At 38.2% G+C, this 16,971-nt stretch overlaps 1 long non-coding RNA gene across 3 annotated transcripts in view; it reads right to left on the minus strand.

The window, feature by feature from the left end:
- LOC148428211 (uncharacterized) overlaps window positions 1-16,971 on the minus strand; it is a 52,523-nt gene that overhangs the window by 34,057 nt on the left and 1,495 nt on the right. For all 3 annotated transcript variants that reach the window (XR_015864837.1, XR_015864838.1, XR_015864836.1), the window contains exon 2: window positions 16,623-16,723. This is a non-coding gene — a long non-coding RNA (uncharacterized LOC148428211). The remainder of the gene's footprint in view (window positions 1-16,622; window positions 16,724-16,971) is intronic.

Raw genomic sequence — 16,971 nt, forward strand, 5'->3', positions numbered from 1 at the left:
ACTTTAGGAAACAAGCCCTAAAAGATTACTTAAGGTAATTAAGTACTAAAAGAATTGATTAGTATTGGTGCTAAGTTGCTAATGTAATCAATTACTTTAGAATCTAAAGTATTCTAATAGAACTTTACTACATGAAGTAATTGATAATTTTTGTACTAGATTACCTAAATAAATTACCTAAAAGTAAATACCTAAAGAACTTCTAAAGTTCTAAAGTGATCAATTATTAAGTACTAATTGATTAGGTAAGTAAGTACAAAAGTAATTGATTAAGTATTTTTTGCAAGAGGCCAGACATTCAATCCCATAATATATTTTTGGCAATTTGTTGGTTAAAGGATTGTCTAAAAATGACTTGTCGACTGCAGAAATCAATTACTTTAGGTAATAAAGAATTAAAACAATCGATTGGTTTGGGTGTTCAAACCATTACTTTAGTAAAGTAAAAAAAAAAGTAAGTAAAAGTAAGTAAAAGTAAAGTAAACTTTTACTTTAGTGACTAAATAATCGGTTAGCAATAAGGTGGATAAAATGATTGATTACTTTAGCACTTATGTAAATAATTACTAAAGTATTCCATTTTTTTGTAATCCCGTTTCAAAAATAATCAAATACCTTAGTACTTAATTACCTTGAGTAATGAAGTAATCAATATCCTTTTATACATTGGTTCTGAAGTAATCAATCACTTTAGTGCTTAATTAATTCAGTACCAGCCATTTTAAGACCCTCATTTATGAAACGCTTAAAAAAAAAAATCACATAAATCAGTACCTGGGATTACACGTATGGACTCTTTATGGAAAAAAAATATGTCTTTGAGATTGAATTAAAGAACTGAACATTTGCAATAAACAGTCAAATAAACACTCAGGAGGCTGATACAAGGGGCTTCACCTTGTCAATCGTCTCTTGATATGTAGAGTTTTTGCATCCTCTGACTAATATGCGCGAATCCCCACGTAGAAAACAGCCGCAGAGGCTTCCTGTCTGGCCGCCTGCCAACATTCTCCCGTCTGCATTGACTGGAGGAAATTCTTTCAGCTTCTGAAAATTTACACTCTGACCTGTAGTGCTTCACAAGTGTCTCATATCGGGCAGAAGGCCACATTCCCATGCCTTGTCCATGCAAACCGTGTTTATCTATCTTCTTGTTAGTCCTGTCGGCTATTTGACACATAGGCGGACTTCTTATGGAATACCATGTATAGTGTCATTGTGTTACAGAGCCATAGACGTTGGTAGTTTGCTGCTGCCCGCAAGCCGTATTGAGCAAACCAGACTGTATTTCATATAGCTTAACATTGGAACTACTATTTGCCAAATTAATACAAAGCAAAACTAACTTTATGGGCTTTGAGGGAACGTCTACAATATATTGTTGATTTTAAATATTCTATTGTGGACCGTCTGAATTCAAAGTCTCTAATTGGTAAACAATTGGGCGTGAAAATATGGTCCAAATGTAGAGCAAGAATCCAGAATTCAAAACTAAATGGGACACACATTTTCTTTAGGGTATTCTTGTCATTAGTTTAAGTTTCTGCTTCTCAAGTTTGCAAAGAGGGCCCCCTTCCCAAACCGACCATTATTAAGATTATTTTCGATAAAAAAATATATAAGTATACCAAAAAAACGGTATCCTTTTTAACATTAACAAAGGTAACAAGCAATTTTAATTACATTTCAAGAACTTTTGACCTGATTGTAATAATTTTCTTGAGATGACAAAAATGGTGTCTCTGTGTCGGAGTAGTAGCTAATGGGAATTTTGCAAAGCTTCTGTTATTTACTGACTGACCTTTCAAAAATTATGGCTTAGCATAGACAACGGAGTTCAAGAGAACTAAAACATTTAGGAGTTAGATGAGCAGATCAGGAGTAAACTAAAAGGACCCGTGGGAATAACTTGTGCATGCCAGTAATTCCTCAGCGGGACTCGTAAAAATCATGTCGAACAATACCACAGTCTTTCAATAGAGAACAAGGACACCCAAAGAATTTATCACATCTCATACCAAGAAGTGAAACGAGATATCACCAGGTGGTTCAGCTCTTATGCTGTCTTATAACATGCGCTGCATGCTAAAAGGCTCGACAAAATGGCGAGCGAAAAATGTACTGCAGTTACGCAACATTGTGTAACCTGAAGATTTAATGGGACCTTATCACCTCCACAAACTGACCTTTATATAAAGCCATATCAAAAAGTTAAGATGACACAGAAAAACATTTGGAAACGGAAACATCCCACCAGCGAAAACTTAGGCCTCTGCACTTTAAGTCTCAAGCAAAGATACGGCGAGGAAAAAAAGCAAATAATCTGAAATAAATAGCTCTTTAGTGTCCTTGCATTATTAGCTTTTAATGTTTTGATGGTATAATGTGCTATAATTGCGCTCATGTTTTCGATCGCTGTCTTAAAAGTACTATGATTATTCTACTGAAGCTTGATTTGTAAAATAAAAATAGAAAAAAAAGAAAATAATAAAAAAACATTACTACAAAATTGCAATATTTGTCAAACAAATGGCAAATCAATTCTTTCTTAAAGGCCCTATAACGTGATATTTTATCCTTTCCGCAATGTAATTAATATGTACATTTCAATTACATTTGGAGTGTTTGCGATTTACCTTCTGATTAAATATGAGATTGACGGTACATTTATTCCTCACCAGGAAGTAAAACGATGCATTTGCAGGGACTGCGCCTCTTACCGTGTGGCTGCCTTGCCCCCTGCATGACGTAGCTCAATGGCAGCGGGCCACGCAAATGCAACCATGCATCATCTTAAGTGCTCATCCTCACGAGGCTTATGGCTGATGGAGACTTTTCCAACATGGTGAAAACCTGGCCTAAAAAAGGTGTTTTACTGACATTAAAGTGACATTAAAATGCAGAGATGTCAATACACGGCTCTCACAAATGTTTCACATACATTTCTCCAATCAAATCAGTCCCCTTGGGAACCCAGTAATCAGAACAATAGTTTCGCTCGTTGCGTGCTTTCACACATACATTTTGGCCACTTCAGCATAGATACAGTATAACACTGTCAATGACATGTCGCTGTTTACTAGGCCGACCCGGTGCAAGATCTCTACTCCTCAGCTCCAGAACCAAAATGAAACTAAAAGACGTGGATGAGTTTGGCGTGTATTTTCTCTTGCACAGGCGGGTTGGAGAGGCGGAGGGGAGTTGCAAATTGCTCCTGTCTTGCCTCTGTCGCCATAAGTGCACTTCAAGCCATTTTCATCTGCCCAAGTGGGGCCGGTGTGAGAGGGCACAATTAGCAGGGAATGCCAAGAAATGCATCAATGAAGGAAAATAACACTTTGAGAGTGTTTAGAGTGAAAAATCAACAATCAAACACAGTTAAAAGCTCCAATAAGTTGACTTTCAAAGTTACGGCCGCTTAAATTACCTGGTATTAAATTTCTGCCCTCCAAAAAAACATATAAAAACGTTTTTGGGAGTGAATGTCAGACACTCCTTCAAGTTTCTTCTTTTTTTTACCCTCCAAATCAATTTTCTTTTTATTATTAAACACTAAACCATTGTCGAGTATCATTTGTTTCCATGGCCACAGCTGGCCAGAACGCCTCCCCCCACTGCTGAAAAAACCCCTAAAGCAATTTCTAATAACATATCTAATAGATTGCTTGCACTTTGAGTGTAAGTTAATTTTTTTTTTTCATTTGACAGACGTTAATAATGCCATTAAGAGCAGCTTTGTAAGAAGTTATCACTGGCTGTGAGTACTTTAGATAAACAGTTTAAACTAGACTTGAGGAGTTTCCTCTGTTCAGATCTTTTTTCAGGCCAGAGTCCCACTGTGTAAAGTGCCGCTGTTTGAACTCTGCCTCCTTTCTCTGCAGTAAAACAGTCACAGGCTTAGCCTAGACACACACCATGAATCATCTCTCCCTACTCTCACTGTCACACAATCAAACACACATCGTCTTTCCCTCTGGCCCGCACATCTGCTGGGTGTGTATAATAGAGTAAGCCATCCGACTCCTCGGGCCTCCTCCCTGTGAGAAGGGGGAGGCGGGGAAGTGAAGGGTTGGAGGTTGTGCAAAGGGTCGCAAAGACGGGCAGTAGAAAAGCTAAATAAAGTCAAAGTAAATAAATTAAAGCTATGATGAAGTGACTTGAAACATTCATTGAAAAAAAAATAATTGAGACAGTTTTTTTTTTTTTTTTTAGACAAGCATCTGTGTTTGAGAAGTCTTACAGACCTCTTACAGGAAAGTGTTTTGCAATCATAAACTAAACAATGAGCTCATCGTTGACCAGCATAAGGTCAATAACTTACTAAACACAACAAAAAGTAAACATCCATCCGTCCATCCTTATCTTGAACTCTTATCCGCACAAGGATTGTGGGCATGCTGGAGCCTATCCCAGCTGTCTCGGGGAAGCAGACGGGGTAGATACTGAACTGCTTGCCAGGAAATCACAGGGTACACAAACACAAATACATACAACCACATTTAAAGACAATTAAGAGTGTCCATTATCATGTGCGTTTTTGGAATGTGGGAGGAAACCAATGTACCCAGAGAAAACCTACATGGACATGGGGAGAACATGAAAACTCCCCAAGAAAAGACATGTGAATTATTGGGAAATTTATTAGAAACTATACACTGTACATTACTGCTGTAATATATGCTTTACTGAATGACTCAAGCAACCCAACTTGAACTTGGTCATGCTCTGCCTTGACTACATATTGCTGTGTTAGAAATTAAACACACACCGTCTTGAGATGACACTTAATGAAATAACCCATGAGCGGTATTTTGTCTAATTCCTTTCCTTACATCAAAGGCATTTCTCTTAAAGAAAACATTGAAGAAAGACACAAGGGGACTGAAATTTCACCCAGGTGTTGAAGACATGTCAAAGATCAAATTGGACCACTTTTTTTTCACTACTGCAAGAATACTACACAAAAACGGTCAAAATACAGCACAAGAGTTAAGATTGCATTTACAAGCTGATGCATTCAGTACATCATAAGCATATACATACTGAATATAAATACTATCACTGTGAAAAAGACATGTTGGGATGGCTTACACAACAAAAGTGAGGACCAAAGTAACATCAGGCTTCTGTTTGTGATTCTGCTCATGTTGAAGCCACACAATTTTGAACCAGTATAATCGGTGCCAAATGTTGTCACCCACAAATGAAAGGTTTTTCTTAAAGGTCTCAGTAAGTTCAATGGCATACTACTTTTTGTTACATGGGAATATACAACATTTATCATTAAGGAATGATGTGTAAAAGACCCCCCAAATAACAGGGCATGGGATCAGTGCAAACGTACGAGCAAGTTTTACGGGAGGGAGAACGATTCTGAAAGTAATCATGGGACAAGGAAAAGAGGGGGCGTGTGAGAGCAGTGACGTAAATGAGGCAAAGGGCAGCTTAAGTAAGAACACAACTAGGCAACGTGCCACCACCCAAACCCCTTCATTTTCATTTTCCGGACATGGTGCATTGGGGGAAAGAAAGCTGGGAATCCAAGACCTCAGTTGAAGTGCTGAATCGGCGAAACTGTGAATTTCCCTACGGGGATGAATAAAGTATCTATCTATCTATCTATCTATCTAAACTTGACACGGGTGACACATGTCTGGTTTCCGTGGAAACTAAGCCCCCCCAAAAAAGTTGTAACCAGAAAGTGGCTTGCCTTAAAGAGAAAGATTACAATCTCGCCTCTGCTGAAAATACTGTGATAGCAATTCCAAGATGAAGCAGATATACTATTTATGAGAGCAAGTACAAGGGTCATTTGAGTGTCTATTTATTCATTAACCGTGACACTTATATGAGTGACTAGCACGTAACATAGCAAAGAACCAAAGTAAATGATTAAATGTTTAGGCTGTACACTTTACAGCAAGCTGAACTCAAATATTTTTCTTTTCATAATGCAGAATTTCCCAAATCTTTCATTTTGATCCCTGTCTATCCTATAACAGGCTTGTTAGTCTGTGTGGCATGGTAAAACAAAGGGACAGGATATTTGGCTTCTACTGCGAAATGTTGTTGTTAAGCACATGTGCCCCTGAAACATCTTTTTTGAAAAAAAAATACACTGAGATAAAATATTGGATCCATTAAATGCGTGCTCCGTCTATTTAAAACAAATTTCTTTTTCTTTCTTGCTAGGGAAATATTTACACCTGACAATTTGGTGGCAAAAAGTAGACTGATCACCATCGACTAAAACTAGGTCTAAGTTGAAACACAAGTGATGCAACACAATTTTGGTGACGATATATTCTGAACTAAATATAGACACACACACACAAACACACACACGCACACGCACACTTGTACCTAGTATACCTAGAAAGAGATAGATAGATAGATAGATAGATAGATAGATAGATAGATAGATAGATAGATAGATAGATAGATAGATAGATAGATAGATAGATAGATAGATAGATAGATAGATAGATAGATAATGTACAGTACATTTTTCATTATTTACTAGATGTGCAGTACATCTTTCATTATTTATGATATTTTTCTAGTTGCAGTATAATGTGGAATTAGTAATAAAATAATCTTAATTGGCCATCTGGCAGAGTTGCCATAACATGCAAAGCCATTTTCCACGTCTTTCTAAATATAGACAGTGTTTGGGAAATTGACTTTTCAACAAGAGGAATTCCATCACAGGAAGGGAGAGTCTGCTGTCAAATTGCTCCAAATTTTAGTGTGACCCTCTGTCAAAACAACATCAGCTCCAGGAAGGTGAGTCATAAACATAAAAGGTTCAAAGGGGGAAAAAAATGCAGATACTATAACACCTCTGTATCTCACCTTCCTTTACAGTCAGAGAACAAAAAGGTTCTGTAATACAAGCTTGACTTTTTTTCCCCACGTGAACTACAAAGAGAAATAAAGGGGAACTACGCAAAGTGAAGTCCTTGGGCATCTCAAAACTATGGCCTGCAAAAAAAAACAGTTAAAAGGGAGAGAGCTGAGAGAAGCCAACTTGCTTCCTAGGTGATGACAAGGATCCCTTGAGCAATGCACCCAACTCCCAAAAACACAAAACCATTTACAAAGTCCCATTACTGCTACCATGATGTTTTGAAGTTCGTTCGTTCGTTCGTTCGTTCGTTCGTTCGTTCGTTCGTTCGTTCGTTCGTTCGTTCGTTCGTTCGTTCGTTCGTTCGTTCGTTAGTTAGTTAGTTAGTTAGTTAGTTAGTTAGTTAGTTAGTTAGTTCGTTCGTTAGTTAGTTAGTTAGTTAGTTTAGTTAGTTAGTTAGTTAGTTAGTTCGTTCGTTCGTTCGTTCGTTCGTTCGTTCGTTCGTTCGTTCGTTCGTCCGTTAGTTAGCTGGATTCTTGATTCAATTGACAGAATTTTCTCAACAAGAAGAGCAGGCCCCTCTGGGACATTTGCCACTCCCGGAACAAGTGGAAGACAATGTGCCTATCGATCTTGTCCAAAGAGGATGTGAAGAACATCTACATAATTGGAATCGATGTATTGGAATCAACAGGTATCCTCTTTATTGGAGTTGGTGGATTCCTGATTCATCGTAAAAATCTGCAGCGAGAAATCAATACTCCGACTAATGCGACGAGTGAACTCGCAAATTGGGTGTTCTCATGCAACATGGTTGTCATCATGGAGAAATTGTCATCTCGTCTCAAAGAATAGACTGTGAATTTGGCTAATTGAAGCCCCGATGAGAGTTATAGGCCTGTAACAGGCCAGGACATTTTCCCCTGGAGGAGGAATTTTGCTAAATGCAACATTTTTAACAAATTATTGATGTTGAGATGTATCATTTCACCATCTCCAACTACTAATTTTCAATTTGCCAAATCTTCAGTGCCATCTTGTGGAAACGGAGAAATAAGTTAAATAAGTTAGGTTTTTTATTTTGTTTGGGGGGGGGGGGGGGGGGGTATTTATCATAAGAAAACATCCATCCATTTTCTACAGCCACTTATCATCACATGGGTCGCAACCTTGCTGGTGCTTACCCCAGCTGACTGAGGAAAGTAGGCAGGGGACACTATGAATTGGTTTCCAGCCAATTGCAGGACACACAGAGATGAAAAAACATTCACGCACCAAATCACACTCAAGGACACTCTAGTATGTCCAATACACCTGCCATGCATGTTTTTGGAGTGTGGGAAGAAGCCGGAGTGCCTGGAAAGAGCCCTTTATGGTTCGGGGGGAACATGCTAACTCCACGCAGGAAGGTGGATTGGAACTCGGGTCCCTGAACTGTGAGGCGGACATGCTAACCGATACACTACCAAAATACCCAAATAATAATATTATTATATTAAGTGAAGATTAAGGGTATTCTCAAATTCAATCCAAAAGTCAAAATGAAAATGAAAAATGAAAACTCATTTTAGTAGTGAGATGCTTGACAACCACAAGCCCTCAAATCAACATGGTATTCATTCCAGATGCTGTGGACTAAAATGTAGTAGGAAATTGCAGATTAAGTTGGGAATGGAAACAGTTATTGTTAAGGGGCTTGGCTTCCAGTACAGTAGTTACACTACTGAGTTTCACTTTACATGTCACCCAGGTATCCAAATCCCAGTGTTATGGTCTGCTTGGATTGAGTGTTTTTGTGGTCCTATTATCCTGCACCTGGTGTGTGGGTATGGTGTTCACTCAAAATGTCAACACACAGGAAGCCTGTCATGATGAGGATTTGCAGTTGGTGGTCCAGGCCGATTAGAGATCAAAGTTTGGAATTCCAATCTCTCCCACTGCAGGAGAAACAACTCATTGTATCCGGAAGATACACTCTGTGAAATCTTGAATCATTTATCTGCTTGGAAACCTGGTGTTTTGGCTACTTTGGGCTGTTTGCTAAGAGTGCAAACAGAAGACCTACCTGCAGTAAGTCATTCTGTCCATTTAGGTGTGAAGGTCCCTTAGGATCTTGTTGCAGTGTGTTTATTTAGTTGCCATGGTTATGCAATGAGAGAGAGAACTTGTGGGACGACGAAATAAATATCTATTTTCTAATTCTACATATTGCTACTGTCATTAATATCATATACCGTATTTTCCGCACTATAAGGCGCACCGGATTATAAGGCACACCCTCAATTAATTACATATTTTAAACATTTTGCCATATATAAGGCGCACCCTCAATTAATGACATATTTTCAAACTTTTTCAATCACAATATAGTAATACTCAAAGTAATAATAATAACTCAAATAATAACTCTAAACTCTCAATAGCATAATAACTCAATGTCGATATGACCAACCTTTTTCAAGTGTAAACACACAAAAGAAACAGGTAAAGCTTACTTTATCAGTTCATTAGCCATTTACGAATCCCAATCTCAATATTGAGCCATATATAAGGCGCACCTAATTACAAGGCGCACCATCAACTTTTTAAAATAGTAAGGCTTTTAGGTGCGCCTTATAGTGTGGAGAATACGGTAATTAAATGGAATATGTTTTGATGAACTATTTGAAATATGCATATGTGAAATACAACAAACTAATTATTTATAAAAGCAACACATAGTGTAATATATTAGAGAAATTATGGCTCAAACTATACCTGTGTTGGAGTGCGTGAGTTCACAGATAGGAAGAACCATTAGACTGGAAATTCTTTCCTGCAGTTATGTTATACAGGACGTGCTTCTAAATCTCAGTGAGCCCAAGAAGGAAACAATCTTTTCCCCTCATAGGATTTTTCTGTGCAAAGCAGGTGGCAATTACTGACCAAACAATGAAACGTTGCTGTCAGGGGCCAGTTATTAGAACTTCACTCCCTCTAGTGTTTGAGATCCTCTATGATTGTGAGAGAGATATTATATTGAGGGTAAAAATAAAAACATTTCAAGTCAAAGAAGTGAGGATGAATTCATTGTGAAAGAATTTGATTTTAATCAGCAGGATCAGAATGTATTTCCATGGTCTACGCTTCAAAAGAATCTTGCCAGAGGTCGGTCAAGCGGCAGCAATGCAGATTGGAGACCGCTTGACTTATTTGGCTTCTGATCACAGTGACGAGACCAAAAAAGGCCCTTAGACCACAAACTGCTACTGGGAAACCTGTTTTTATTTTTTTATCGGTAAATTGTTGCAAAATGCCACTAAAGAGTCAGGGCGGTTGCTTGGGAAACACTGTGACACACTAGGATAAGGCGAGGCTCAATACGTGGGACCTTTGAAATAAGCAGAATGGATCTCCAGTTTGTGTGATGATTAACTAAATCACCTTTTCACACAGAGATGCGGAAAGCGCTGTAAAATGTGTTTTTTTATCAGCGCTTGCAAACATTTACAAACCTTGACACGAGAGCGGCAACAGATAGCTCGGGGGAGGAGTCACGGTACATGCACGCATACAAACCGAGTTGTAGAAAAGAGGCTGATTATACCCGCTGGTCAACGACAGCCGACCGAGCAAATAAGTAATTTGAATGGTGAGGAATAGCTTCAGGAAGAGGGTGATGAAGTCAAACAGAGTGAAAGGAAGAGGCTGTCCCTGAAAATACTTGTGGTCTTTGCCAAGAAGCCAAACTCTTACGTAAGCATGCTAATAGGCACGCTGGTCCTTCTTTGGTCTTTAGGGTCAATCTCTCAAGACGGAAAAGGCTGAGGCTATGCAAGGGAGCCTCCCTATGAGCTCAGTGTAAAGGCATCTTCTGTTTTGTTTATATTTTTTTCACCCGTGCAATATTTTCTTCGGACTTCTTCACCTAATCTGGTTCGTCTCCCGGGAACTGTCCCCCGCCTGCCTCTTCTATATCCTGAACTGAGCTCACTTCACTTACTGACAAGTCTTCCATATATGAGCAGAGAGGAGAGCCACACGCTTCATCTGAGTAATAACCTCCTATTTAGCTTGCTTCTGGTGCAAAATGTCATCGACAGTAGATATGAAACATGACAGTTGAAACGTCTGCTTTATTAAAGAGATACGCGCTGTCAAATCCACTTGAAGTTTCCAAGATAACAGATGTGACTCCAAAATGAAGAAAGGAAATGATGACACGTGTGCTGTATTTTCACTCGAGTGGAGAGGGAGTATTCACGTTTTATGCTGTACGAGAAATATAGTGGACCTTTGCGAGTCACGGCATTATGAGGCATATTATGGGAGTGCGAATAGCGAAAATTCACATACTATCAATGGTGATGAAATGAATTTTATATATATATATATATATATATATATATATATATATATATATATATATATATATATATATATATATATATATATATATATATGAAACTTTATATACTAATGGGAACTACTGAGTCAATCTTCACACATAAGATATTGATGGAAAGGAAATTCAACAAGGACTCCAAAAATTTTAAATTATTTTGAAGATTGGCACATATATGTTACCTTTGAAGTCAACTACATGATTTGACTTTTTCCATCAATACTTTGACCTTGAAATCTACCTTGTGGGTCGCATGATTTTCACAAAGTTTTTCATGAAAAATAACCTCTCATATGCTGTCAAACAAAAGATTCAGAGTTTTTTTTTTTTTCGCAATGATAAGCAGTCAACGAGGCCAGAACCTTAGGAATTCCTGAATAGATGAGTATAATCATGTATAATCAAGTTTAATGCATGTAACGTGTACCAGGCTCTTTAAGATCATCAAGTATGTAAATGTATGTATGTTTAAACAGCCAAAACAAGAGTTTCAATTTTTTGGGGGCCATTTTCAACGAAATTATTTCCCCTCAAAATCCTTTAAACTGTCCTTTCAAATTGAATGATCAAAAATGATCTTTCTTGGGTACAGCTAAATAAAATATTTTGAAATTGTTGGAATAATTTCCACTTGTCCCCTACATTTGTAATTCAGGAATTATCATGAAGTATTTCAAATTAGTGACTAGCAAATGGGGCTCCATGAACCACTTTTGATGGCACTCTTGATTTAAAGATGGAGTGGAACTTTAATGGATTTCCATTGCACTTGCCTTTATTTTTTAATCCAAGAGCACCATCTAGAGGACTAAAAAAAAAAATCCCAAATGGTTCATGAAGCTTCATTTTCCCTTCACTCCTTCAAACTTTGCAGTATGATGAGCTTTAAATATCTTTTAAACCAACCACTCACACAGAAAACCTTGAAATTCTCAAACTGCCACTCACAGGTTTCGTTTATCGCATGAATAATGAAAACAAGGACGTTTGTCTCAAACTAACACAGAGGCGGCCTCAACTAAACTCAAGAGGATTATCCACCCAAACACAACTGCATCACGTCAGCCCGGCCTTCATCTGAGGTCACCGCCGGCGCTCAAGCGAGCAGAAGAAGCAAATCCATGTCTGGAGTTAGAAAATCAGATTGCGTTACGCACACCTGTCTCACGAAGAAAAGCCAGAGTGACTGAGTGCAAAAGGAATGTTTGAGAACAGTTTCCAAAATAATGTTCATCCTCGCAGCTTCAGCCCTATGATGTCACATAATCTCCCAAACTCCTTTGTGTACGTGCGCATGTGTGTGTGTATTTGTTCAGGTGATGTAATTCAATAAACCGGTGGTTTTATTCCGGACTTCTTCCTGACTTGATCTTTTTTTGCTCGGGAATTACATTCAAGGTAGTCAAAAATACTTGTCATTACATACAAGAATCTTCGGGTAAGGTCGACTTAAAACTCCAGCTCCCTGTACTTCTTTTTTTTTTCATTTAAACAGAAAATAAACCAACCTGACAATCACACAATCTGGGCCGCTAGAAGATCTCGTGCAAGCCGATTGCTTGCCAAGGAAAAATATGAAGAAAAAAAAAAGGAGGGACCAATAAATATGGAGGCAAAAGTCAGAGCAGAAAAGAGCACGCTGGGATAAAAGCTGATTCAATGGTGGCAGCTGTTCATTCGAGTGATTTGCTGTGCTCTCGCTTGAACTGCTTCGTTCAGAACCTAACAACAAGGCAAACTAGTAGCAGCGCTAAGCTAAGCTACTTCAGCATTACCAATTGGGCAGCTACATCACACACGATACAAGAGTTATAATAATCGTGTCTAATCAGTTCATATCATTCTGAAAGTTGCATTTATGGCTATATGGTTATCTGTGTAAGACTTTCGTTTTTATTTTATAGGCTCATAAATCAGATGATTTTTGTTTATGCAAGAGAAGTGAGGAGGTTTACGTAATGTCGTGTTCTGTGCTACTACAACTAAAGTCCCTTCGATGTGTAGTACAGGAAACATGTGGTTTGAAATGTACCATCTAAAAATATTTGCCCATAATTTATGATGGGTCCCGCATGGCTTTGAGCTCACTTCTGATTGGTCGGAATGATTTTGCACATGCCCAGCTTGAAAAATCAGGAGACACTTTGGCGACAAAACGAAATAGTAATAATAATCATAAAAGAACAAAATAATACACATCCATCTAGCTTCGATATCACTTATTCTGTTCAGGGTTTTGGGGTGACATCACCATCCATTCACACTGAGATTCACAGCATTACTGAGGGAAGACTGAACCCACACTTTAGTGATACTAAAATGGGGCCTCATGGAGCACTTTTGGTATGTTTTTGTTCCTTTCGATGGAAATCTTGGTTTAAAGATGCAGTGGAATTTTAATGCATTTTCATTGCACTAGCCTTTATTTTTAAAGCAAGCGAACCATTTAGAGCATTGAAACAAATCACCAGTGGTTCATGAGGCCTCATTTTCCCAGGCTATGAATTTTCATACTCACATTCTCGAACTCACAGCTGAAGGACAGGGAAGAAACCCTGTGCATTTACATTGATGCTGTGAAATGATAGGCTAAGACCTGGCCATTATAATTGCTCCTTTATCAATTCAGGGTTTTTTGCTTTAATGGACTGGAATGATGTGAAAAGTTAAACATGCCAATCACGTTGCAGAGCTGCCAATTGAAGAATAAACTAAGCGTTACATAACCATCCATATTTACAAAAAATCGAATGATTAGCACGTTAAATTTCTTATTTACCCACCTGTTTAGTAAGGGACATGAAATTGTCCGTGTTTTTCAGATTGGTAAACATGATATCTCACAGTATGCGTGTTGTTTATAAATATCATTGCAGCACAAGCAACAAAAAAAGGTTGTAAAGACTGAGTGTAGTGTACGTTTTCATGCTATTTTACCAAGACTGGAATGTCCGTGCAAATTTACCGGATTATTTATCAAACGTTCTACAGAAACTAATTCACTGAGTCACTCGCTCTGAATGTTAGCGGACAGGCGGCAGACAATAAGGTTCTTTCAGCGCAAGGCTCGGTTGGCTGAGATGGCCCAAATGCGGTTTGGTGAATTCAAATATCTGAAAGGTTTCCAGGAAACTACACAGAGGAAGCACACGCTCAAATGTACTGTATTTAGAGAGAAGTGACATGGCGTCTCTTCAGCCGCTCATTGGCCCAAAGGTGAAGACATCTCAACACATCATTAGCTTTTCATTAAAGCCTCATTGTAACCAAAACAAAATGACTCTCTTCATACAAATGAACCAGGTGCTGTTAACATGAGAGGAATTTAATTGGAAGGTGACGACGGCAGCTTTGTTCCCACAACATTTTAATCGCTTTTACTTTTTTGCGAGTGAACGTTTGTGTTAAATTTAGTCCCCCACACATAACTTCAACACCGCTCGGAAAAAAAATGACAGGGTTGAAAACCACAGTGGAAAATGTCCACACAGACACATGCACGGAGCCAACATGTTGCCAACACTGTGATTTATGTCCATATAGCTTCCTTCCAAGCTCCATGTGTGTTGCAGGCTTACTGCTTACTTACACACCAATAAGATCTCGCAGGAATTCAGCATGACCTTGTAGAAACTGTTCAAAAAAAAATTCTCAAACTGGGCTATTTCCAAGCAACTGGAGTATATTGTATAACTGTAGTAGATGAAAGCAAGCTCATGTGCAGCAGAAACCATTTGGTACCACTCAGACCATGATCAAATTTTATCCGGTACACGACTGTCAAAAAATAAATAATGTCTGACCCGTAGCCTAGTTGAGCAGTGCAAAAAGTACATGCTAAATGCAATTTCACAATCGGCCACAAGAGGGCAGCAGTACTCTTTCCAGTGCCATGACTTAGCGAACCAATTAAGAGACTTCTCTTAATTGCAACGTTCCTAGCTCCTCACTCCTCAAATCAATGAACGCTAACTTAAATTCGGGGACATCTGATGTATCTTCTGCGGAAGTTTTGCATCTCCTTGATGGTGACTTATGAAAATGGGCGTTTACCAGTTGGCCCGCCAGAAGTAAATTAATTTTAATCCATATTTGTGTGATTCTTTGGTCATTTCACTTTTGATATAAAATTTTGTGCTGAGCATCCATTGTACAGAGTTTAGGGGAGTATAAGCCACTAAAAGACTTGATTACAGTTAAACATGGTTGCACTTTACAGTATATTAGTTCTCTTAAATGCCGGCAAGTTGCCTGCTGTTTACAACTAAAACAAAACTCAGTGAATTCATTTTGTTTTATCAAGAGCAAAACCACTTCAGAACAAGATTACTTACTTCCCTGTTTTTGAAATGTAAACATTTATCTTCAATTATATTCATTGGTTCAAACTAACCCAAAGGCATGTTTATTAATCCTTAAATTTAAAATGTCACACACGAAAAGCAGTCACACACAAAAGGCAAACGAAATTTTTTTAGTCAAATGCCCTATCATAATGTAAAAATGATCATCAATTTAATTGTAACCTCTAGTATCTAGCATTAGCAGCTCCAGAGCGCTTCAGTTCAAGTGTTAACTCCAAAAAAGTTCCCCACTGAAAATGATAGAAATTGAATCAATCTATTCCAGGATTACAATTTCTCCGTTGCTGAGACTATATTACCTGTATACACTGGATCAACCATAGTGAAATAATTGTTGCATAAAATATAGAAATTCACCCTTTAAAATGTTTTTGTGACATTTTTTGTGGGATACCTGCAAATTTGTGCCTTAGCTCAGCAAACCTTTGGAAATAAGGGAGGTGGAGTGCTTGATTTTACATCTTTGCATGTTGCATTAAACTTCTTCAAAAATTGTTTTAATAAATCATTTTTGTGAACAATAGTTTGCATTCCAAACAGCAAAAAAGGCTTTCAACACGACTGCTCTGCTGGCAAGCCCGACAACACTGCCCTTTAAGAGCACTAAATAACCACTGTGAAGGCTATTTGAGAGCTATAAAACACGCTTCTATTTGTACTTTCCCTAACATGCTTCACTCTCTCTTTCTCGTATGCAGACACATACACCAACACAGAGAAGAAAATGCATTTGTCACGGCAACTGAATATGAATAGCTGACTGCTCTCTTGTTCGGAAACAGCGTAAAATGGCAAAACTGTTGAAATAAATTTTCCTTTCACGGAAAAAAAATTGGCACGGAATTAACAAATCCATTGGGATTAAGCACCGTAAACTGTCACTGGAAAAGGCATGGGGGTGTCACTGTTGCCAAAACAATGACTGCACTTGGATACTGTACATAGCAAAGTTTTAGGCTTTTGTTTGATGAGCAGTAAAAAAAAAAAAAAAAAATTACACACACTGCATTCTGCACTAGTACAGTACCTCGTGCTTGGATGAGAGGCCAACTCAGGGGGCGAGCCAGCCACATTTAGTACTGGTCCCAAGTCTGGATAAATGGAGGGGCTTGTTGGCAGGAAAGACACCTGTCCATAAAAACAGAGGCCAACATTTCTTTTGACAACCAAAAATTGGGGAAAATTACTACACAGTACCTCACAAAGTTTAGGAAATAAATGATCATGATTCTGTGATAAATACGTGGCATCCGAGTGAATACCTGTTTGTGTATTACTTTCTAATAACGATAATACTAATTATTATGATTAGTAGTAGTAGTAGTAGCAGTCGAGGCGAGAGCATGAATATTATTGTAATAAATTAAAGTGTAATG

The sequence above is a fragment of the Hippichthys cyanospilos genome, chromosome 2, assembly GCF_059441005.1.
Source record: "Hippichthys cyanospilos isolate Australia breed blue-spotted pipefish chromosome 2, RoL_Hcya_1.0, whole genome shotgun sequence".
Taxonomy (NCBI): domain Eukaryota; kingdom Metazoa; phylum Chordata; class Actinopteri; order Syngnathiformes; family Syngnathidae; genus Hippichthys; species Hippichthys cyanospilos.